The 22,372-nt window shown below is 45.8% G+C and overlaps 1 protein-coding gene across 4 annotated transcripts in view; it reads left to right on the plus strand.

Moving 5' to 3' along the window:
- LOC126052589 (phosphofurin acidic cluster sorting protein 1-like) overlaps window positions 1-22,372 on the plus strand; it is a 69,497-nt gene that overhangs the window by 9,947 nt on the left and 37,178 nt on the right. The window contains exon 1 of one of the 4 annotated variants that reach the window (XM_049833471.1): window positions 22,008-22,105. The exons of the other annotated variants lie outside the window; for them this stretch is intronic. The gene's annotated coding sequence lies outside the window, so the exon portion shown is untranslated. Of the gene's footprint in view, window positions 1-22,007; window positions 22,106-22,372 lie in introns of those variants that run through there. 4 annotated transcript variants of the gene reach the window in all.

Raw genomic sequence — 22,372 nt, forward strand, 5'->3', positions numbered from 1 at the left:
GAACAGTATGTGGAAATCATTTGGGATTTTTTGGACTTTCTGCTGAGATTTTAAGGGCTCTTTGTGCTGAGAAAGGACATTGCTCCTGGTAGGGGCAATTAATATCTGCATAGCTTGCAGTGGAGCATGAGAGAAGCTAGTGCCTGTGTGCCTGAGTAGCATGCTGTGCATGCTGGGACAAGCTGTCTGGGCAGATCCTAATGCTTCCTCAGGAGATGCTTCTTGACAATGTGCTTATTATCTGGAAATCAGCTTGTGTGACAGGAGGCGCCAGGAGGCTATGGCAGAGTCTCGTGTCCTGTTGTGGTAGATGCTGTGTGATGTACTATAATGAAACACTGACTGTTCTGGGGGGGTTTTACTCCATGCTTTGGGTAGACATGGGTGAGGGGGAAGCAGAGGTGAAGTGATTCATCCAACAGTTAAAAAGTGGCAGAGGCGGATTAAATCTCTCATCTCTGCCTGGAACCAGATCTTAACTCTAAATTGCTTCCTTCTGTAAAGGCAGTGAAGTCTCGCTGTAGCAAAGCCTGGGGGATGTGGTTATATCACTGCAACTCTCCTGTGCACATGGTGAGGTAGCAGTTGTTTGGTATGGCTTGTCCTCAATTAATTTTTTTTTTTTTCTTTACCCCCCTCCCCAAATGTTTGGGTATTGTGATTAACACAGCAAATGAGTCGTAGCCTCACACAGGAAGCTGCTAAGAAAATACACATCTGTCCAACTCTCAACTTCTGATCTATTTGCCCAATTTTGTCCTGGCTTGTCAAGGGCAACTGCCTCAAAGAACCATGTTTCAGAGAAATCAGTGGTTAAAGGGAGGTCCTATTAGATTGCTTGTGATGCAGAACTTGGCTTTCTTCCAACCCTCTGTTTGCAGGCTGATGTGCCTGGGTGCATTGCAGAGGTAACTCTCAACTACCCTTGAGGTTTGCTGTCTTTTTTCCAGTGGGGTGGTATTGAGAGTCAGGAGGGGAAAAGGAGGAGAGAAACAGCTTGGAAAGAGCTAATAAAAGTGCTGGAAAGGGGGTGGGAGAGAACGATGCATTTTCAGGTTAAGATGTTTCATGACTAGCACCAAAATTTGAGGGGTGATCTTTCCAGTGATGCATCTGTGTGGGTATTTAATGTGAAAGGATGCAGAGTGATGGGAGAATGGTTTCAAGGAGCCCGTTTCATTCATTATTTGTGCGGCAAGGTGCACTTGCTCCCTACATACATAGGTAAATGTGCCTTTAAACCAGTGAGGTGAGAAGTATCAGCCATGAGTAGGAGGCAAAATTAACAACCCTAAACACCCCTCTTAGGCAACTGGAGGAGAAAAGGTTTAACAGCCACCCCCCCGCCTTATAACTTCTGCCTACTCAAGAGCCTAGCCAAGAGGAGGGAAAGGAAATCTCTTAACCTTATTATTGTTGGTGACTGCAGTAAGCAATCCAGTTACTGCCATCCTTTAATCCTGACACTGTTGAACCCCAATTAAAGAATTCTTGGATTCATACCCTTGCAGGCAGGGATGTGGCGTATGTGAAGGAAATCACTGAACCTCTCTGTGCCTTGACCATTATCTGAAGAAACAGAAGAGGCTTCACACTGACCACTTGGAGTTTGTCCAAGGAGCGTGAGAACAGTTGGCCCCAAAATTTGAGTCCTGTCTATCTGTCCAGGTAAGGAATGACTGCCCGGCTGCTACTGGGTTCTCCAGCCTCTCTTTTTAAGTGACCTGGATACTTCCTTCATAGATCTAAATGTCTTTTGGGGGAAGTTTGAAGCTCTTAGAAGATCCTGATGGTTCCTTCCTCTTGAGAAGAGGAATCTTGAAAAGCATGTTCCAAAGACCACTTCTACCACTGTGTTATTTCTTCTCTGGGCAGCTAGCAGAGCTGTGCGATATGCAAGAAACTCGGCTGTAGACTGTGGTAGCGTGTGCCTGTGCCAGGGTAATGGTGCTTTTTGGGTGGGATGCTGAGAAGAAAAACGTTTGGTGGTCAGATAGCAGAAGTGGTCAACATCCCAGCTAAATGCTGCTGTGAACAGAAGGCAGAGCAGTTAGTTATTGGCACCTAGAAGATCTTATATTCCCTTCTGAAAAATGATGGGGCACTTGTGTCCAGTCCTGACTGTAATGTCAAACACTTCTGTTGACATGAATATGAATGGGTTTCGGGTCCCAAGTGACGAAAGATTAATAACTCGGCTTAATTACAACCTATTTTTTTTTTCTAGTACTCTGAGAGTAAATGACTTTTCAAGGAGAGCTGGCTCTGAGATGTGCAGGATGTCAGAACTCTCCTTGGGAAGAAGGCAAAACTAAGTAGATCAAGGTTTAAAAATCCAGGGTAGCTTTGTGTGAGAGAAGATCCATGGTCTCTGCCTTCACAGTAGATACGATTTCAAGCCAAACAAACTTCTGCTGAGGTTAGAAGTGTTCAGTGTAGGTCTCTTCCAGGGTGGTTACAGCCTCAGCTGTCCAGATGAAAACAGTTCCATGGAGCGTCTTCCTTGTGATACCTGACAGCACAGCACCCTGAAAGAGGTTATGAAAATGAAGTGTGGAGTTATGTATTGTTTTGCCAGCAATTTGATGGTATAAGCATGTGAGGTTTCAGAATTCGATTCCTGTTATCCAGAACAAGTATTTGCTGCTGACAGCCCTCTAGAAGGATCCCTGAATTGTCAACAATGCAGGTGAATTGATAACTGATATGGTTTCTCTGTCTAAGCAGTAGGGCAGAGAGCAAGATGAGGAACTTTCTCAGAAGCAGCAGCAACAGGTAGAGCAATGACTACTAAAAGAAAAGAAAAAGGAATCTTCTTTTAAAAAAGAAAGAAAGAAAAAAAAAGGATAGGTTGGTCACAATGTGAGGATTTCTAGAAGTACCTTCTGAGTGTCCTGGGTCTTGGCTCATGACTAACTATGGGAAATGAAGACACTGAAGGGGAAATAACTTGCTGCTTTCTGGTGTTGCGAGAGATAACCTCAGACTGCCTGAAAGGAGACTTTTGCACAACTTCTTCTTCCCTTATTTTGCAATAGCAAATCTTTTCTTCCCACAAAATACGTGTTGTATGTTCTGTAGAGCATCTATTCGTCTTAGGGCATGTAACTGAAACATGCTTGTGCATGGACACCCCCCAACACTCCCACCCCATGCCCACCTGAAAGACAAAAAATGGACCTCGGTGACAAGTTACTACTCTTGTCAAGGACACTTTGGAAATGCACACACTGCAAAAGACCTTTGAATTTGAGCTGTGGTGATATGACTGTTAGTCCTTCCTGCTTCTCCCTGTACCTGTAGACTCTTTTTGGAGTGCCAGCTCTGCGTGCTACCTTCCATACTCGTAGGATGCTCCTGGGCTTGCAAATGACAGTTGCTGCTTCTGAATGATACCTGGTGATGAGAGGCGGTGATGGAGAGTGTTAGAAACGTTACCTTTGAAGCACACATCTCGACAGAATGCTTGGCTCCACCAACGTGCTTGTCCTGGACATCACACCTGCATTGTGCTCTGCTTGTTGCATGTCATCCTTGTTCTCCTGGGACAGAGGTGGTCAGCCTTTTAGAAACGCAATAAATCCATTTAAAGCAAAAAAGTTGCTAGCTGGTACTGGCCACATCTGTGGTGCAGGTCTAGGTAGAGGGGGCAAAAATGGAGGAGAGTTTGTGTTGTTCTGTCCTATTGAACCGGGAGCCATTTTGCAACTGTACCACTAAAGCACAGTAGAACACAAACCTGTGGTGGTTGCTTAGGTTCTCTCTGGTTCCCACAGTTCTCAAGCTTTTCTCTGTTTCCTGCAGCATGCAGATTATATAAAGGTCAGGTGAGTTTGGGTGTGAGCCAGCCATGCTTGGTGCTTGCTGATTTTCTTCCCTTTATATTTTCAGATTTTGTGCTACCTTGAGATTTCCTGTATTTCAGCTATGATACAAATATTTTAAAGGATTAAGCCTTAATGTTTAGGATTAGATAAAAGGGGTGTTGAGGGAAGGAGTATGTTTTATGGCTAGTTACCTTGTGCTTGTGGATGGACAGCCTGCAATGTTTGGGAGGAGGTGCAGCTCCTGAACAAACTGTTGAGTAGGTCTGCTAATGACAGATGGTGTGGAGTGGCAACTGCTAGTGATCTGATAGTAAAAGGACCAGGCCAGTGAAACAGGGTAGCAGAGAGATTTTCAGACTTGTAAGAAGTTGTGTGTGACTGATTCAAAAGAGCTTTTTAGTGTTGCACTATGTTGCACTTAAAGCTGCAACTGTGCAGCCATCGCCAATCTTAGATCTCCCGACTTTGGTTTTCACAAGCTGTCTTAAGATTTACAGCCTGAAACACAAGGATTTGTTGCTTGTGCTTAGTTTTACCACACTCTTTCGCTGACATTAAATTGCCCCGATGGAGGACAAACTTAGAGCAAATTCACCTAAGCCGAATGCTTCCTTTCCTCTGACTTTGGGGAGTGAACCTTATAAGCTCTCTTAAAGTATGTATGCAGGTCCGCAGCAAATACCCCCTAAATATGTGGTTGGTTTTTTTTTTTCCTGTCTCTAATGGAAGGCCATTATGGCCTTCTCCAATGGAAGGAGACATTAGGGAGTAGGAAAAAATCTTGCTCTTCCATGTGGACACACCCAAGAACAAAGTGTTTAGAGTTGCCTGGGACCCACAGGGGTATTTCTTTCTTGCCCATCTTTATTCCCCACCCTCGCAGAATTTGGCATATGGTTTCTGTTGCACTGATAGTAGGAGGTTTCCTGTAAAGCTTTGTGATTCTTATGGCAGGCTTTGATTTCTTTTTACTTTGCCTGCTGAGGTTATGCTTTTGGGGAATGTCACCCTCTGAATATCAAGGCTAGCAGCTTTCCTTTCCTTAGGAGCCATGATATGATTTTGAAGGTGTATGCAGATTTTGCTCTGAAGGAACGTGTCTAATAAAATAAGAAATTTTCCATCAGGACAACCTGTGAGTTTCTTGGTGGCTGCAGCTTCTAGATGAAATAGCTGAGATGCTCCTAAAGCATATGTTTTAGAATCAGATCTCTCTCTATGCTGTGAATTACTGGGCTACATCCAGTTACAAAACTCGATATAAAATCCTGCTGCTGACTGCAGACAGCTCCTGAGGCCACAGCTCCAGAGGGTAACAAATGTGTTGAGTGTTAGGTTGTTCTTCAGGCACCTATTTTATTGCAGATCTGAGAAAGCTGAGCTATGAGGTGTGTGGCTGAGTTTTTTCCCCTGTCCTTTGGGATGCATTTCAAGCTGTTTCTCAATGGCTGTTGGCAGACTTCCAGTCTCTTGCTGCCTTGCTAAATCACCTGTAGTGTGAGTAGTTTAGTAACACATGAGAATTACAGCAAGCATAAGGTGGTATGACTGCAGTGTTTGAAATACGCTGTTGTGCCCTGGGAGTGCAGATGGAAAAGCCTGCCTGGAGATGGTGTGTGGGGTGAATGGTCAGTAGGAATCTGAGTGCAAATCCAGTGCTAACTCCCAGCCGCTGACATCCCTAGCAGGGGGTAAGCTGGTAGGAGTTGTTTTCTTTCTTCTGGGTTAGTTCTCTCAACAACCCAAAGGAGAACGGACTAATGTGGCAAGGATGCTGAGAAGCTGCCCCTTCATAGAAGAGCATTGCCTGGTGGGACTCCCTAGTGCTAGTAACAGCTCTGCTGGAAGGGAAGAAGAGGGTTTGAGGAAAATCTGCTCTGAAACATGGCTGCTTGATTTCTTCATCCATGGTAGCTGACTTCCATCTTCACTTGTATGGACCTGGGTGGCCTTAGTCAGCATGTTTTTGGTAGAGAGGAGACAGTCTGTCTTCTTTCCAGTCTTTTCCAAGGAATTTTTTTCATTCAGTGCATGAGGGGAAAAATGCCAACTTTCTAGGCAGTGGTACTGCTAGGGATGAACACCCCTCACCTTTATTCTTTCCTGATGAGAAACCTCTGTTCCAGTGCACCTGAAACCCTGCCCTCCCTCCTCTTTTCCAGGAGACGGGAAGATGCATGCAAACTGTCTGTGAAGTATCTAGTAGAGATATTGAGCTCCCATCCATTGTTCTGCTTTCAGACAAAGCAGGTGGCTGGGTAATTAAAAATTTTATTTCTCAGAAAAGAAAAAAATCAAGCTTTTCTCAAGCAGAATCCCACTATTTCCTCTCAGTTGCTTCTCCCTGGGCATATGGAGAAAAGAAAAGCTGTCCGTAGCCCTTCTGGAAGTTGCCTGAAAGTTTGGCTGACCATGGTGTGAAGCAAATCCTACAGCTGCTCTGATGCCCTTTGTAGGGTTGTTGGTTCACATGCTTCGGGTGTTAATGGAGTGTGTTAAGATAGAAGAGGCATTTACAATTCAAATATCATAGAATCTTCTGAGTTGGAAGGGATCCAGGAGTATGATCGAGTCCAACTCCTGACTCCATACAGGGCAACCTAAAAGTCTCACACTTTAACTGGAAATGGGTGCTTCCAAACCTTGCAGCAGGTAATGCAGTATTAGGGCTGTGGGTTCAGGTAACACAGCGGTGTGGCCCGTGGCAGGGAGCAGAAGGTAGGGAATGGTAAAACCCACCAGATGACCAACCAGCCAAGCACTTGACATGCGGACTGGCTGTGGGCAGCTTGTGCAGATGCTTATGTGCAGTTAAGCTCTGCTGTCTGCTTGAGATGCAGCAGAACAGACAGGCCATGGTATGCTGTGCTCTGGGTGCTTGAGATTGTGCCCTGCTGTGAGGTTGTGAGGAGGCATGGTGGTAATTGTCCCCATTTCTAAAGAACATCTTGTAGCTCCCTAGCTATGTGTTGGAGACCTGCAGGCCAGGTGTGTATGATGGGGAAGGGAAGCTTTCTCCTGCTGATTAGTACTTTGTTTTGGGAAAGGAAATGATTTCTAGGGAACAATCTGAGGAGCCATCTCTGGATCAAGGCAGAGCTGTTCAGGTTGGGAATCAGAGCTCTTCAAAAAACTGTAACTTTGCTTCTTAGTGTAAAAATTTTGGTGCTGTTTAATGCAACAATGACTTTGAAGTTGTTGAGCTTCAACTTTGCAAATGTTAAATTCAGCTCCTGTGAATGAGTATCGGACACTGTATTGCTGGAGCAGTTATTCCTGGAATCAGGCTGCTGCTTTGTCTGCCCATTGAAAGGAATTGCATCCAATATCTGATGGAGAGGCACTTTTTCAGCTATGTAGCCTTTTATTCTCTTGACATACCTCACAAAAAGGGCAATAAATTTCAGAGATGGTTTGACACCAGCCCAAGTTATTTCGTTACTCACCAATAAATGATGGACCATTTTTCTGTGGGTTTTTGGTGTGTTGCCATTTTCTGTTTGCCTGAGCCGATACGGTGTTTGTGTGTGCTCTACAGGAGATCGGGCCAGACAGACCTTTAATATTAATGTCCCTCCTAATCTTAAAAACATATGGAAAAAAACCCCAATGGGAAGTCTTACATGCTGAGCCTTAGGAGGTGACATGTTAGATCCTGACACTGAATGGTTTTCTAGTGAGTATCTTCTCAAATATCAGCTTCCCCACCACTACCCCGCCCCCCCAAAGAATATGTGTTGTTTGGCATCTTTCATCTTCTGCAACGCAAGTAGCTGGGACGCATGATCCAAAGCTGTTGTGTGAGCTCTCATCACAGCACAGCCAGTATTGTCAGTAGAAATCTATGTAGCAGATTGCAGGACTCGGCACAGGATAAAATAGGTGAAATAAAAGTACTCAAATAAAGCCAACAATAATGTCTTGATGAAGCTGTGTTAACAGTATGGTATGCTGAGGGAGAGAGGTGAGTGGCTAATTGCTGTTGTCTCACCTTAACTGGAAGCCTCGCTGAGTGGCGTGCCTTTCTGCTGGGGTGCTGGGTGATCTGTGTAGTTGGCATTAGAAGTGCTTCCTGTGGGTGACTCATGCATTGGGTTGTTTCAAAAGAAGGTGGGAGAGCTTTATTCCTTTCTCAGGCCGAATTCCAAACCCACTGTACCTACATTTGGCATGACACCTTGGATGGCATGAATTGGCAGTCCCAGCCTCACAGCTTGGGACTGGCACCCCTTCTCTGGCACTAGGTCCAGTGCATGCCTGACTATGTGGCAAGCCATCTCAGTGCTGGCCTCTAAGGGGACAGCTCATTATTTTTTAGGTTCGTTCTTTGCTGGATTAGCAGGTTGAGTCAGTTCATCATGTGCTCAAATATACGGTGGTGGTGGGAAATCACAGGGAACGGAGAACAAGGCACTGGCTTCTGGTGGTGGGGCTGCTGGCTTGGTTCACCAGCCTTTCTGCCTGTACACTCTGAAAGGGATGTCGATGTTCCCAAAGAACTGGGGTGATACTTGATTTCTGTGAACATCTCTCACAAGGGCCTGAAAATGAGCCTGGAAATGAACTGTCTGGACCCCTGGGGGCATGTGGGGGAAGCTGTTATGAGCAGTTACATTACCCCAGATATCTATCTGCTAGATGCTGCCCTTTGCGCGCTCTCTAATGGGCACAGCCTGCAACATGAAGTCCACAAAATGAAGCCGTGCTGTTTTGTCTGCAGGAGGGCAGCTGTATAAGGAAAAGGTCTTTCTGACTGAACCCTAGTGTAACCAGATTAAACCCTCCTTTTTATTTCTTTACAAATGTCTTTTTATTCCTTTGGTTAATATGGATAAGTAGTCCTCTTTCCATTTTGTTTTGGGCTGGCTTCAGTTAATGGTGATTCAGAGGATAACAGGGTAGAGTAAGGTATTTCTCACTGAGCACCAGTTCTAATGAGCACATTATCAAATGTCGTCTTCCCCAGCACCTTCTCCAGCTGACTTCTTGAAGAAATTCTCTGCAGAGATGGAAATATGTCTCTAACTGGAAGAAAGCCTCTTCCAAAAGCACCAAAGCATAGCAGAGTTGCACTGAAGCATAGGGATTCCCGAGGAGATTGCAGCAGTGTGTGCCTGTGTAAGAACTCATCCTTTCTCGTTATGTTTGAAGCTGTTACAGAATTTCCTGGGCACAGAGGTGTTTTAAGCCCAAATTGCTGTGGTGTACCTGGGGCTGCAATCAAACATCATTCAGCAAGTGAGTGGCAGGCATTTTCACAGAGCTTTGAAATCTTATGCTAGAGTCAGTTCAATCAGGAGCGCAGCTCTCAGTCAGAGGTGTGTGCTGGACGGATTATCAATAGTGCTCAGATACCAGCTTTATCAAAAGCAGTGCAAAATCAAGAAGAAACTGCCAGAAACCGCTAACAAATAATCCCCACAGTTCTTTGTTCTATGACTGAAAACTCTTTCCTTTAAACCTTTCTTTTTCCATGGGGGAAATCAACCTTGAGTCTGAAACCCAGTGCTTTAGTGTCTGTGAGCAGCTCTTCTTTGTGTAGGATGCTCAAATAAAACTAGCTTGTGGGAGACTCTCTCAGCCTGCCTTTTAAGGAGTAAGCAGCATTACTCTGGAGAGATGGGGTGCTGGTTCCTACACAGAGTGTGCACACAGATCTTGTTCATGGAGAGCCAGGGGCAGGTACCGTGTGCTTTATGTGGCTACCAAACCTGGAAGCAGAGGTGGCTGTACCTGATGCAGGGGCTTTTCATAGTCATGTGCCTGTTCTCTGTCCTAGAGCTTGGTTGTTACCTGTATCTTCTGGATTTTTGCTTCATATTTCATAGCTATTCACATGGCTGGATTAAATCTCTTTTCTTGCAAGAAGAGTTAAGGCATATATCTTATGTTTCCTCTGTCAATGAAATGTGTTCACGTCTGGGGTTTATTATGTTTTGCAAGTGTTCAATTACAGAGTTTTTGCACCCCGCAGCATCACCAAAAGTGAAGCTGGACTTGCTGTCAAATTGGGATATTGTAGAGGGAGGCAAAAGCAGTACTGACAGAAATGCAAATGGTAGATGAGTCTCATGTTTCAGGTTATCTCTAGAATTGCTGGAATAATTTGTACTTTCTATGTGGCAGTTACAAGCAGTCAGAGGAGCTGACAGGAGCAATTGCATTAAACCTACTAACTGTTGCTAATACTGCCAGCCAGAGGGATTGTAGTGTTGCCTGACTGAGGCTTAAGCCAGGTGTTTTATATCAGGTACTTAAGTTCAAGCTTTGAGAGGTGATGTAAACAAGAAGGAAGGGAAAATGCCCAGTTTTATTTCTGGGATTTTGGAAAACGCTGGAAGACTGCTGTGCTCTGAATTATTGTCAGCCTTTACAAAGCGGTTCTGAGAACCACTCACTCCAGTAGGTCTAGTTTTATGTTTTTATTGCCTGTTGTGCTGAAGCAGCTCATGCTACTTTTTAACAGAGAACAAGCTGTTTGTGTTGCACACAACATGTATGCTGCTCTGAAACCAATGTGTGTAGTCTTCAAAGATCTCCAGTGTGTCGTTCCCTCAAATGGAGAAACTTGGGGAATCAATCATGGTGGCGGTTCAAGGATCTGCCTTATGGTACCTTCATGGCCTGGCTTTGCAGGATGCTGAGTCTGTGCCAGATGTCCCAGCTGCTCTGGTGTCCCTTGGAGATCTTTCATTCATAAGACTGGACTGGATTGATCTTACTTAGGCTTGCAATCCTGTTGCCAGAAAGCCGGATAACTGGCTGTGGTCCAGGTGCTAGAAGGGCTTTGCTGTCTGAAATTTCTGAGTATGGTGGTCTCCGGTGACATGGATTTGCGGAGTTGCTGTGGCAACTTGCATAGGTTCCCTCAAGTCCCAGCCTGGTTCCTGGCTTCCTAAGTAGCTCCACTATTCATCCCTCTTGTGAGAGGGGGAGCGGGAGCTGGCCCCTGAGGCAGTTTGCCTGCAGGACAAGCAAAGCACCCTCTGAAGGGGTAGGGGCAGAGAGTAGCGCCTTCCCAGAGAGCATGCAGAGCTGCAGAGCCCTGCCTGCCTTCCCTCCCTCCAGCTGGGCAGATTCTCTGCAACCTCCCTGCTGCCTTTGCTTGCTTATTCCTGCCGTAGTTAAAGGGGGTTTTGTCTCCTGGGCCTAATGCATTTAGGTCAGAGTGAGCTAAACCACAATTTAAACCAAGCTTTTTGGAAGTAATTTGAAAACTTGTGCTGTTTTTCATTTTAGGTGAAAAAATGTTGGTAACTTAAGCAGAACCCCGGCTCTTAAAACAGTGCTAGCTGCAAGAGAGGTTATTCCTCTGAAGTTTGAGTGGAGTGTAGTTCAAATGGGGCCTTGAGCTAAGCCCCTGAAGGCAGAATTTTTAAAGCTCCCAAGGTAATTTTGGACCTGATGCTTCCTAGCTGAGGTCCTCCCTGGAACATGCAGCCTGTGCAGAACTGTCCCCTTCACTCCTGTGAGTTCAGTGTGCAGCACTGTTGGCTCCACATACTCACAAATTTTCTTCTGAAGCTCTGACGCCTTCTCAGGAGGATGCTCACAAGGCCCTGTGTGGATATCTCTTTGAGCGTGACAATGTGAATCACCAGGGAGAAAATGAAACTTCCCATTTTATGTGGATGTTTGCTAACAGATAAGCTGATTAATTAAATGGTAGACACAGCTGTAATATAGGGAAATTAAGGGTTGGAGAGAGATAAAAGTCTCTTTTTGTTTCTTTTAAATCGAATTTTAAGCATCTTTATTGTTATGCATTGTGGGGTATTATATGCATATCTGGATTGAAGTTCTCTTGTCTTCTCCTCAGGATCTGACCACCCATCCCAGCATAATAGTCTTGTTTTCATGTTTCTCGTGAGGTGCCCAGCATTATTGTGTACTTAATGTTCAGGGCAAGCTAAACTTGCAGTGTTCATCAAAAGCTGTTCCAGTTTTTATTTTTCAGTCCAACAGGTTCTGCATAACTGATGTCTTTTTGTGAATCTTGATTCAAGTATAAAGTACATAGTGTTCTCTCGTTTCTGTGAAGTTTAACAGCAATTGTGGAGAAAAACCTAAGCTTAGAGAAATGCTGTTTGGAGTTCCAAGACAGCAAGAGTTGCTTGTGTTTTGGGCTTTATATGCAGTTGAATATGCACTTAGGTCATGATCATAACAGTTTAGAGTTGAAGATGCTGGACTGTGGCCAGCAGAAGTATCAGCTCCTCTTGGTGGCTTAGGAAAGCTGGAAGCATCAAAGTATTTGGACCTGACCCTTGAGTTCCCATCACACCTCTGTGACACGTCGGGGGGCTGGAAGATGTAGAACTTGTGGAATGGCCTTGGCTAATCAGCCAGGTGTAATGCCTGCTGGGATGCACAGGGTTATTTTATCCTGTATACCTAGCAGGTGAAGGTAATAGAGGCAAATGTGGTCACAGACATTGCAAAGTCTTTCTGCAGCTTCTGAGGATTCAATAGCCTCAACATAATAGTGGCAGGTTGATCTTTGTCTAGGAGGAAGGTTGATCTCAGCATCCCTACCCTCACCTACCTTATTTGTGCCAGACCACCTCAACCTTTTGCATGTTTTAAGTGTGCTGTTAAGTGGTGCTTTCTTATAATATAGATATTTTTCTGAGACTAGATTTGTTGCCAGGTGGACATGTGTGTCTGATCATTTTGTGGTGCATGGTCACTGTAGTGATTATTCCCTTTTTACCAGCCAAGTCATGCAGTTCACTTAAAATAACTTTTGACCTAGCTTTACACAGCCTTCAGCTTGGAGATGTTCTGAGTGTTGTATGTGTGTGATTAAAAATAAGAGAAGCAAATATGTGATTGGGACTTGAATTCTTGCAGAGCTGTTAGTGATCTCAGAAACCACAGGAGTGTCATGTTACTCAATTCCCAGATGGAGATGCCTTGTAATGCCTGTATGAAATGTTCCAGCACGCTATAAACATGGAGCCTGGATGCTGCAGAGGCCATACATGGATAGAGAAGAGTGTTTATTGAATGGTAGCACAAGTTCTGATCTTCAATCTGGGCACAAGACTGCATGATAGCGTCTGTACAGTTAACTCGCTGTGTGAGGAGGGGGTGTGCAGGGGGAGCTCCTGCATATTTGAGTTGGGTTTGCAGTCTACCTTGTGTCTCCTGAGCATATCACAAGCATACCTGAGTGTTCGTTCCCAAACTCCTGTGGGGGTGATGAGAAATGTAGTAGACCAGGGGGCAGGGAATGATGCTGGGGGCACAGAATTGCTGTTACTTGTTTCTGCTTTTGCTATTTCAGAGTCATCTTAAATATTTGTGTTACATCTCATTGTGTTCTGCCTCTTACTTGCCAAGGCTGGTTGCCTTAGTCACCAGGGCTTTGGTAACTACGACAACAAGATTGAGCAGGCAAAGGTAGAAATAATGGTAGTAACTTTCTCGACTCTTTCTGAAATTGGCTTGTATGAACCAATATCATGCATGTGGGCGACTTGTGTCAGCAGTCTGTTCTCCCTTTCTGCCTGACACATCCTGAAATCCTACTGGCAGCACCACCCTAACAGAGCAGTGTGCTGGCCCTCCTGCAACTGGAAACAAGCCCATCAGGGACATGTGAGTGTTGCTGGCCACCCTCTTTGCTGGAGCATGGCAGCCTGTGCTGGAGCAGAGTCCAAGGGGTACCTAAGGCAAGCCCTTGGGGGCCAGCACTTGTGTGCCCGCCAGCTTGGTGGTAGATCCTGAGTGGGAAGCATCAGGGCAGTGTGTCTGCTGGGATGGGAAGGCAGGCTCACAGGTTACTGGCTTTTGAATATTGTTTACGCTATAGGTAGAGTTGGAGGTCAGCTTTTGATGCAGTTCTGCTTTGCTTTGAGGGCAGGCCGTTTCTATCCTACCAGGTAATCCTGAATCCTGACTTGGGACAATGAAATGATATCTCCCAACCCACCTTTGAAACATATTGCTCCTGGAAGCTCCCATAGCTGCATCCTGCTGTGTCTGGGCATTGTTACTAATGCTTATTCTGCAGTAACAAACCAACGCTGTGTTCTCTCCTCTGGAAAGCCCCCAGCTCCATGAATTTGTGCCAGCAAGGCACTTGTCTAGTATCCCTCACTGCTCTGTGAATTGGTTTTCTTCTCTCTGCTTGTTTTCTCTCAGCTGAGCATGATAGGGAGCCACAATGAACACAGTCAAGGGATTCCCTGGAAGCACAAGCCTGTTCTTTGTGGGCACCTAGTGCAATCTTAATGGGCTCTCTTGAACACTTTAAGACAAAATCAGCCACTGTCCCCAGTAAAACTAAACCTCCAAACAAACCCAGGTCAAGGAACGTGGCACAATCTGAGGGTTTCAGCAGCGTTCGGAGGAACGGTTGTAGCCGATTAGGCCTCTGTGAAGACCCTCCTTTAAGAGGCAGGGGAATACATGTTCAGGGCAGGAAAGTGTAATAGTTGTGGAAGGCTGCCACTGCTGTGTGCTTGCAAACATCAGCCCGTGCTCCAATAACGAATCCTGCTGCTTGCAGAGAAAAGAGCAGCCTTGACTGATGTCTTGCTGCAGAAGAAACTTTGTACTCACTCTGCCTTTGGTTTGGATTTCATTTAAATTCTGAGCTAGATGCTCAGAATTCATTACTTTTCACGTTAGAATGCAATACCCAAGCCTTATTGTGTATGCCAGCCTTCCTCCTAATTCCCCACCCATAGCTCTGTAGTCAGACACCCATGACCAAGACTCCCTTCTTCTGTGCCGCAGTGCAAATTTGGGATTGCCCGGCAGTACAAAGAGGAGGGCTGGAGGAACTGCCCCTTCAGGAGCAGTGGGCTTCGGGGTCTGCAGTATCTTTTGCTCGGCCACAAAAAAGGGGAATAATTTGGGCTGTTTTGCTCACCTGGTAAGAATTAAAAGAAATGCCATTGCCAGCTGTGTTTAGTCAAAACTGCCTGCAGGAAACCTGCTCCTGATGGCTCAGCTGTCTGTGACCACGTTTGCTCCTTGATCTGGGACGGATGATCTCTGAGGCTGAACACCAGGGTTTTGTGTGGCCATGGCCTGGCTCAGGGAGAGGGTGTCCTGTGCTGCTGAGCCTTACCAGTGGCTCTTCTCAGAGAGGTCCCCAACCATGCAGGGGACGAAGTGGAAGGTTTGTGCTGATGTGATGGGAGCAGTGTTGGCCTCTTGCTTGCCAGAGGAGTGCACGTGTGTAGCGGGGCACAAAAAATCATAGGTCAGAAGTCTCAGGATAACTCTGAGCTACTTCTGTACTGGTCATGGGGTCCAGTGAGTGGCTGAACTCTCCCCAGGATATCCATGCGGCCTAATGAAAAGCTTGACTTAAAGATCTGAGTCTTAAAAATCACTGTTCTGATAGGAACTCTTTGACAAACAGCACCTAGGACTGCAGAGGATGCTTCTGCTGCGGATGTAGTGTTCCAGTTTGAGCAAGTATCCCTGTATCTAATTTTAAGAACAGTGGCTCCTGATTTGTATAACGTGTTTTGGGTTTTTTTGGGTTTTTTTTTAAACTTCTGCAGTCTTACCTACTGCTTTTATTTATCACAGCTCACTCTTTGGATGCAGACCTTGAAGGTCTTCTTTAGGCCCAGGAGCATGTTGAGACCTTGACAGTGTTCTTGAGCTTCAGGTAGTACCTGGACTTGCAGCTGTCAAGTGTTGTGTGAGTCCAGTGGTTATATGCTGTTGACCTACTATGAAAGCAGTTGGTTGCCAACAGCAGGGTGTTAGACTGAAGGTGGGTGCTCTCTGAGGAGTGGCTGCAGATTCAAGGGTGCCCTTAATGCATTCCTCTGGCTGTGGCTCTCCAGGGAGGACTCTGGAGAGCAGCGCTGGGAGGAGATGTCCTGCCACCTCTGTTACCAAGGAAACAGTGGCTGCATTTCACAGCTGCTGAAGATTTTTTATTCCAGAGTAAAAAATTAATTTCCAGGCTGCAGCTGCATCAAGCTTTTTGGGCATGAGCATGCTGAGCTGTTTGGTTGTGCCTGACCTCTGGGCTGAGTTGCAGCTAGATCTCAGATGTGAGTTTTCTGACGCTTTGGATCTCTGTCCTGCAGCTTTTTAGGTATCTGAGGGTGCTGAGATTTCAGGCTGGCTGCAGTACTTTGAGAGGGCATTGGAACCAAGTCTTGGAAGTTCATCCCTTCCTGCTGAGCCCAGCTGGCTGTCTCTACTCTGCCTATCTGCCCTTTTTCCAAGAGCCCATTCACTGTGCATGTTATGTGCGCACACGGAGGTCCAAAATAGATTACTCTTGTGAGGAGTAGCAGCAGTGGCCCGTGGTAAGAGCTGCAAATGCTTTTACAACAAAGACATGGTTGGGCAGTATCTCACAGTAATACATCACTTTATTGACCACAAATGGTGCAGTCATCAGTGTGAGGAGATTCTGTCTGCTTTAACCAGGCATGAGAGCTGTTGATTGTGGTGTCATTCAAGAGCTCTGGGGATAACCTTCCCTAGGGTCTGGCTGTCTTCTGTGACCTGTACTGGGGAGGGTATGCTTGTGATTGAGCAGCTTGCTACTGACTGGTAATTTTGAGGAAGGTGTGGATCCAAGAGCTTAGAAGTCTTTTGGAGCAGGTTTTCACTGGGGCATCTTCTGGTCATTCTGAGCCCCTGTCTGATCTGTGAGTCCTTCACTAAGATCACTCCTAAGGTGAATCTGCAGGCTGTTCTTGCTCAGATACCTCATTATGAACCTGTCTACCAAAGGAAAACAGGCCAAGCAGTCATGAGTTGGCAGAGGGGCAGTTAAAGTTGTCTGACAACATAAGTCAAAGTATTGTTTTCAGGAAGAGCACTGTCTCTTGCACTCTGCATGGCTGCAGAAAAGGTGCTTTGTTCCCAGGGTTGTGTGTGGTGCCTCCTGTGTGTGCTGGGGGTGCAGCTACTAGTCCGGATACTGTGGAGGCTGCTGGTGGATAGAAAGCTGGCAAAAAAAGACCTTCTCTCCGCTGTCTCGATTGCTAGTGGGGCCGTGCTCAAGGGCTCTGCTGTGTCAATCTGCTTGCAGGGAGCAGCCCCCCGTGCTTCACCCATCCCATCTCAAACTGCTGGGATTTGAATGTGGTGCCTGTAAGTGACAATGGTGGAGACCAGCATGGCAGCATGGACGTGACAGAGGGCACTGAGTGCCACAGCATCAGCGCTATGGCTTTCTCCTACCGTGGCCCTATGCTCATCCAGCTGTCCCGCAAAGGGTGGTGTGCTGTGGCAGTCTCTTTGCATATCAGCAACTGAATGTGCCTGCAGGAATTCTGGAGGCCTTCTTGGAGGAAGGAAGGAGAGGATGTCTGGTGTAGTTGTGCGTGTTCTGGGGAAGCTCTCTGCTGAAGAGTCTCTGTGTTAGTGTTACTTCCTCCCACGTTTCTGGGAGCTGTGTAAGTTCAGTAGTGTGTCTGACACTCTTCAGAGGCTGCCAAGCTCTGTTTGCTCTTTCTCTCGTTCTTTAAGGCTAGAGAAATGGGTGGCTTGAGACAAAGTAACTTCAGTTAATTTAGCATCAATGACTGTGTTTCTTTGCTGGAACCTTGTGATGTGATGGGCTAGTTCATAGACTGAAGTTGTTTTCAGGGAAGGATGTTCCATCTGAGGATGAGAATCACTGTGACAAATCAAGATTGGCTTGTCATCCCTTCTCATGCCTTGATTGCAAGGCATGGTGGCTTTCCTATCTTTGTTCTGGTGGACAAGGTGGTACTAACAGCTCAGCCTCACACAGAAGCGTTGGACGCTGCGTGGGCAGTTGAAACTGTGTTGCCAGTCATTTACTAAGAATGTCTGCTCCAAGAATGGAGGATTCTTTTATTCAAATAGTTTTGTATCTCTTGATTTAGAAGATGAAGTTCGTCTTGCAAAAGGGGTTGGGGTGTTTCAATACAAGAAGAATGGACATATATAACCACAGTTAGAGAAGTTTGAAGCAAGAACATTAAAGAAGGCTGGATAAAAGGTACTCATGTAGCCTTGCTTTAGTTCTGCTGTTTTCTTAGCCTTGACAGTTTGAATCAATGAACTTTATTTTAATGCCGTTTGAGACTGTGGAGTCTTTAATAAAATGGAAGAAAATAATCCAAATAAGTATCCTGCTATATGACGCTATCTTGATATCTGCATGATCACTGCTTGGGTTAGGGTGGATCTAAGAACATGAATATGTTTTGGTCTAGAACTGCCTTAGCCCTGAGTCCTGACTGTGGCTGACAGGATGTTTACAGAAAGAGCGTAAGAAGGGCAAGTACAGCCTCCTGGCTCTGAAGGTAAACAGCTTGGGTGCTTCCTTAGCTGGAACCTTTCTCTGTAGTGGGCGCATTGGAAAAGCGTTTTGTGGCTTGAAGTGGTGGCAGAAGTACTTATGGAAAAAATGGGGAAAAGACCTGAACAAGTAGCCCAGGACTAGATTCACAGGAGCAGACTGGACAGATGCCAGTTTGTATTAGGTAGACTACTGAGTGCAATAAGCAGCCTCTTGCTTCAGCCAGTGTCTTTCCCAGGAGACTGGCAGTGACTGATGGGAAGCCACACTTCTCTAAGGGTTTTAAGGGAGATTTGAGAAACTGTGGACTAGTAAGCATCAAGCACATTAGCAGAAGTTAAAGAACAGGGGTAGTGGAGCACATGGATAGATTTGAAGTTGGTGTATGGGCCCTTCTGTAAAAAGAAAACTTGCTTCTCAGGTGTTTTGGAACTGTTGAGGCACAAGAACTAGGAGATCCAGTTGATATTCTGCTTGGAATTCCAAACGGCCTTCAGCAAGGTAAATCTGCTAAAGAGGAGCTTGTTAAAAAGCGAGGCTGCTGTGGAACAAAGGGGAAAGTCCTCACATAGATAAATAATTATTTAAATAAATGTCCTGGTTGTGGCTAGGATAGAGTTAATTTTCTTTCTAGTAGCTGGTATAGTGTTATGGTTTGGATTTAGTATGAGAATAATGTTGCTAACACACTGATGTTTCAGTTGTTGCTAAGGAGTGTTTATACTGAGTCAAGGGTTTTTCAGCTTCTTATGCCCAGCCAGCAAGAAGGCTGGAGGGGCACAAGAAGTTGGGAGGGGACACAGCCAGGACAGCTGACCCCAACTGGCCAAAGGGGTATTCCATACCATGGATGTCATGCCCAGTATATAAATTGGGGGGAGTTGGCTGGAGGGGGCGGATTGCTGCTCAGGGACTAACTGGGCATTAGTTGGCAAGTGGTGAGCAATTGCATTGTGCATCACTTCTTTTGTATATTCCAATTCTTTTTTAATTATTATTGTCATTATTATCATTATTATTTTCTTCCTTTCTGTTGTATTAAACTGTTCTTATCTCAACCCACAAGTTTTATTTTTTTTTCCCCAATTCTCTCTCCCATCCCACTGGGTGGGGGGGGGAGCTGGCTGGGGTTAAACTATGACAATAAATAACAGGAATACATAGTCAGTTGTCATGGTGAAAGCTCACCAGTGGAGATCTGGAGGGATCTGCACTCAGGTACCTGTTCAATATAATCCTAAATAGAAATACTCCTTTTTGGAGAAGATTGCTATAGCACTGAAGAACTCCAGCCCAGGAAGTGTGTGCTGAGGGACATTCTTTCACACACACTTACACATACTTACTCTCTGCAGAGCTTTAGCTGCCTAAATTTTTAGGGAGAGTTTGTGATGCTGTGCTGAAGACTTGGATGTAGCTTAGATTTGCATTTCAGGAATGCAAGTTGAATTTTTCAGGCTTAATCTTATTTTTTCTTTTTGATTTGAGAGTTTTAAGAATCTGACATGTCTTTTCTTGGCAAAATACTGGTTTGGAGCCCTTGAAACTTTCCAGAGATCAGCACAGGTATTTAAAGTAGGCATATTCCTTCATCCAGTTTCTTTTTGTGAAGTGCCAGATGATATTAAACTTCTTCCCTTTCCTTTCAAAGAGGAACATTAGTGCTGAATCCCAGGGAAATCATCAAGCATGGCTTAGGGAGTACATTCTGATCAGACTGACAGAAGCCATTGTGTGAGGCTCTCTGGCAGCTGGAGACAAGTGATTGAGCTTACTGTGGCAACAGTCTGAACCAGCTGCAAGTTTTGATGAGCTCTGTAGGTTCTTTTTTTTATATTCATGTCATATACACTAGTGCAGTAGCAAGCATTTTATTCTATACCTATGCTCATGTCCCCAGTGCCTTGGCTGTTCAGGCATGTTTATGTATAAGCTTTGCCAGCCAGACCTTCTACTCTCCCATATTAAGAAGCTGGCAGTGGTAGTTCATAGTGCAGTGGAAAGTGAGAAGGAAATAACTGGGAACAGAAAACATGTATTGTTCCAAACACTGGGAAAACAGAGCTCCCTCATCAGCACTCTGCAGTTCAGCTGTAATCCATGAAATGCGCGGTCCCTGCTCAGGCACCCAGGGCTGAGCTGGCACTGTGTTTATTGCACAGCTGCTTTGGCTGCCAAGGCTGTATGATGACCCTCTTGCGCTGCAAATGTTCACCTCTGCTTTCAGAAATGAAAACGTGATAACTGAAAGGGTAGAAGGGTGAACCCACCGTTTACCTTGGTGACCTCCCCTCCAAGGTTGTTACTGTTGCCTCTTGGCAGTCCTCTCGCCTGCATTTTGCCTGTGCAAGGATCCAGCCAATTCAGAGAGAGGCTCTGAGCATTTGGAGAAGGACAACAGTATCGTAACATCTGCTAAAGGGCTCCTGAAGATGGGAGAGTGAGTGCTGCTGGGCCTGTCCTTCTCTGGCCTCTGTGTACAGAGGTGTGCATGAACAGAATGTATTTAAACTTTCCACAGGGAAACACAGGTATCTGTTCACATACAGAGCCCAGCTTGCATCAACTGTTGCTAGCCCCTGTCTGTGCTTGCATTGGTGGCAGGGCTTGGGGGCTTCTGGTTCTCGCATGGTGTGGCTGTTCCTCCGGGGAAGTGCTGGCTGCTCACTCCCCTGCTCTTGAGGAGCTGCTTGCTAGCATGTGGAAGCTCATTGCAATTCAGAGGAAGTAGCTGAAACTTCTCTTCTTCTGGAAAAGTAGGTCGGGGAAATCTGCCTGTCAGGAATGTCTGGAGGGAGAAAAAGGGATTTGGGGAAAGCGGTAAGAGCCCAACACAATCCACCTCCATCTGTTTTTATTGAAGAGATGTGTGGCATGAATGTAAATCATAAAGGCTTCTATAAAAATACCAGTTTCTGCTAGAGTGGCATCTGGTGACCTGAGGTGCAAGTCAAAAGTGGGACCTTTGGGTCCAAATTCTCTGTGATCTTTGGCATCTCACTTTCCCTTTCTGTGTGCTGTCTTCTCATCCGAAACAAGGAGCAGTGCTGGGGGAGTTGAGGAGGTGTGACTGAGTGACCAACAGCTTTGCTAAGTTGTGTAGTGGGATGGGAGTATGAGGTGAATCATCCAAGCTCTAGTGATCCATTATAGCAGCAAAAAGGAAGAGATGAGTACAAACAGCTGTGTTTTGGCTAGTTGCTTTTTATCCAGAGGGGAAGAGACAGGGGAGTTGTGTGTGTGTGTGTGTAAGGATTGCTTTTGCTTGTCTTCCACTACAGCTGTGGAAGGGAAATTTGGTCAGCCAAAGAAACACTGGGTCTGGTTCAGACCAGGTGCAATGGGAGCTGAGCATTACTATCCAACTGCTGGCAACTTGGCTGGCTTGACTAGCTCTTGTTTGCACCCCTCATTCTCCCAACAGGAGTATTTTGAGCCTGCTCCAAATGGGTCTCTTTCCTCTTACCTGAGAAGTCTTTAAAGATGTGCAATTGGTGCTGCAGGACTCCTGTCAGATGAGTGCTCTGGTGGGAGGAACCTTTTTCACTGCACCCTTATCTGCCTTCCCTCGGCAATGGCACATCCCAGGCCAGCCCGCAGTGGGAGTGGTTCACAGCAAGTTGGCTTTCCTTCCCATATCCATCTTGGTTTTATGGCTGTGTGTCATGTGCTGGAGTCAGAGCAGCGCCTCGTAAAGGGTCTTTGCATGAACATTGCTCACAGTCTGGTAAAGGCAGGCAAAGAGCGGAGCTTGGCCATGGGCACGCTTGCATTTGCACGGGCTGTGTCTGTGCATTGCTACACAAAGCAGCATCTTGCAGGGTGTACTTCCCTGATCTTGCACAGCAAGAAGTGTGGGCATGGATATGGAGGGGCTTATCCTGTGCAACTGGCTGGCGTAGAGACTTGCAGCCTGCAGAAGACGTTGGGAAGTGTGGCATGGTAGCTCTTGTGTGTCTGAGGCTTTGCTACCTTGGAGATGGGCTTTTTAACGGCCTTCTGGACTTGCAAGGTATGGACTGACAGGTCTCGGGGGGCAGCAGTGTGTCCTGCTGTAAGCTTGTACTGTACCCGTGGCTACTGATTGACCACGGTACAGTAGAATAAAAATGCTTTCCTTTTAAGAATGACCGTACCTAAAATAGACAAATGTGTGCGTAAGGCTGGATGGAAGATAAACCTTGTGAACAACAGCAGCCTCTTCTGTTGTAGCAGGTAGACCTGTCCTTGCATTGCTGAGGGCAATCAGCACTTAGATGGCTCTAACCTATCTCTTCCT

Source organism: Accipiter gentilis, chromosome 30, assembly GCF_929443795.1.
Source record: "Accipiter gentilis chromosome 30, bAccGen1.1, whole genome shotgun sequence".
Lineage (NCBI taxonomy): Eukaryota > Metazoa > Chordata > Aves > Accipitriformes > Accipitridae > Astur > Astur gentilis.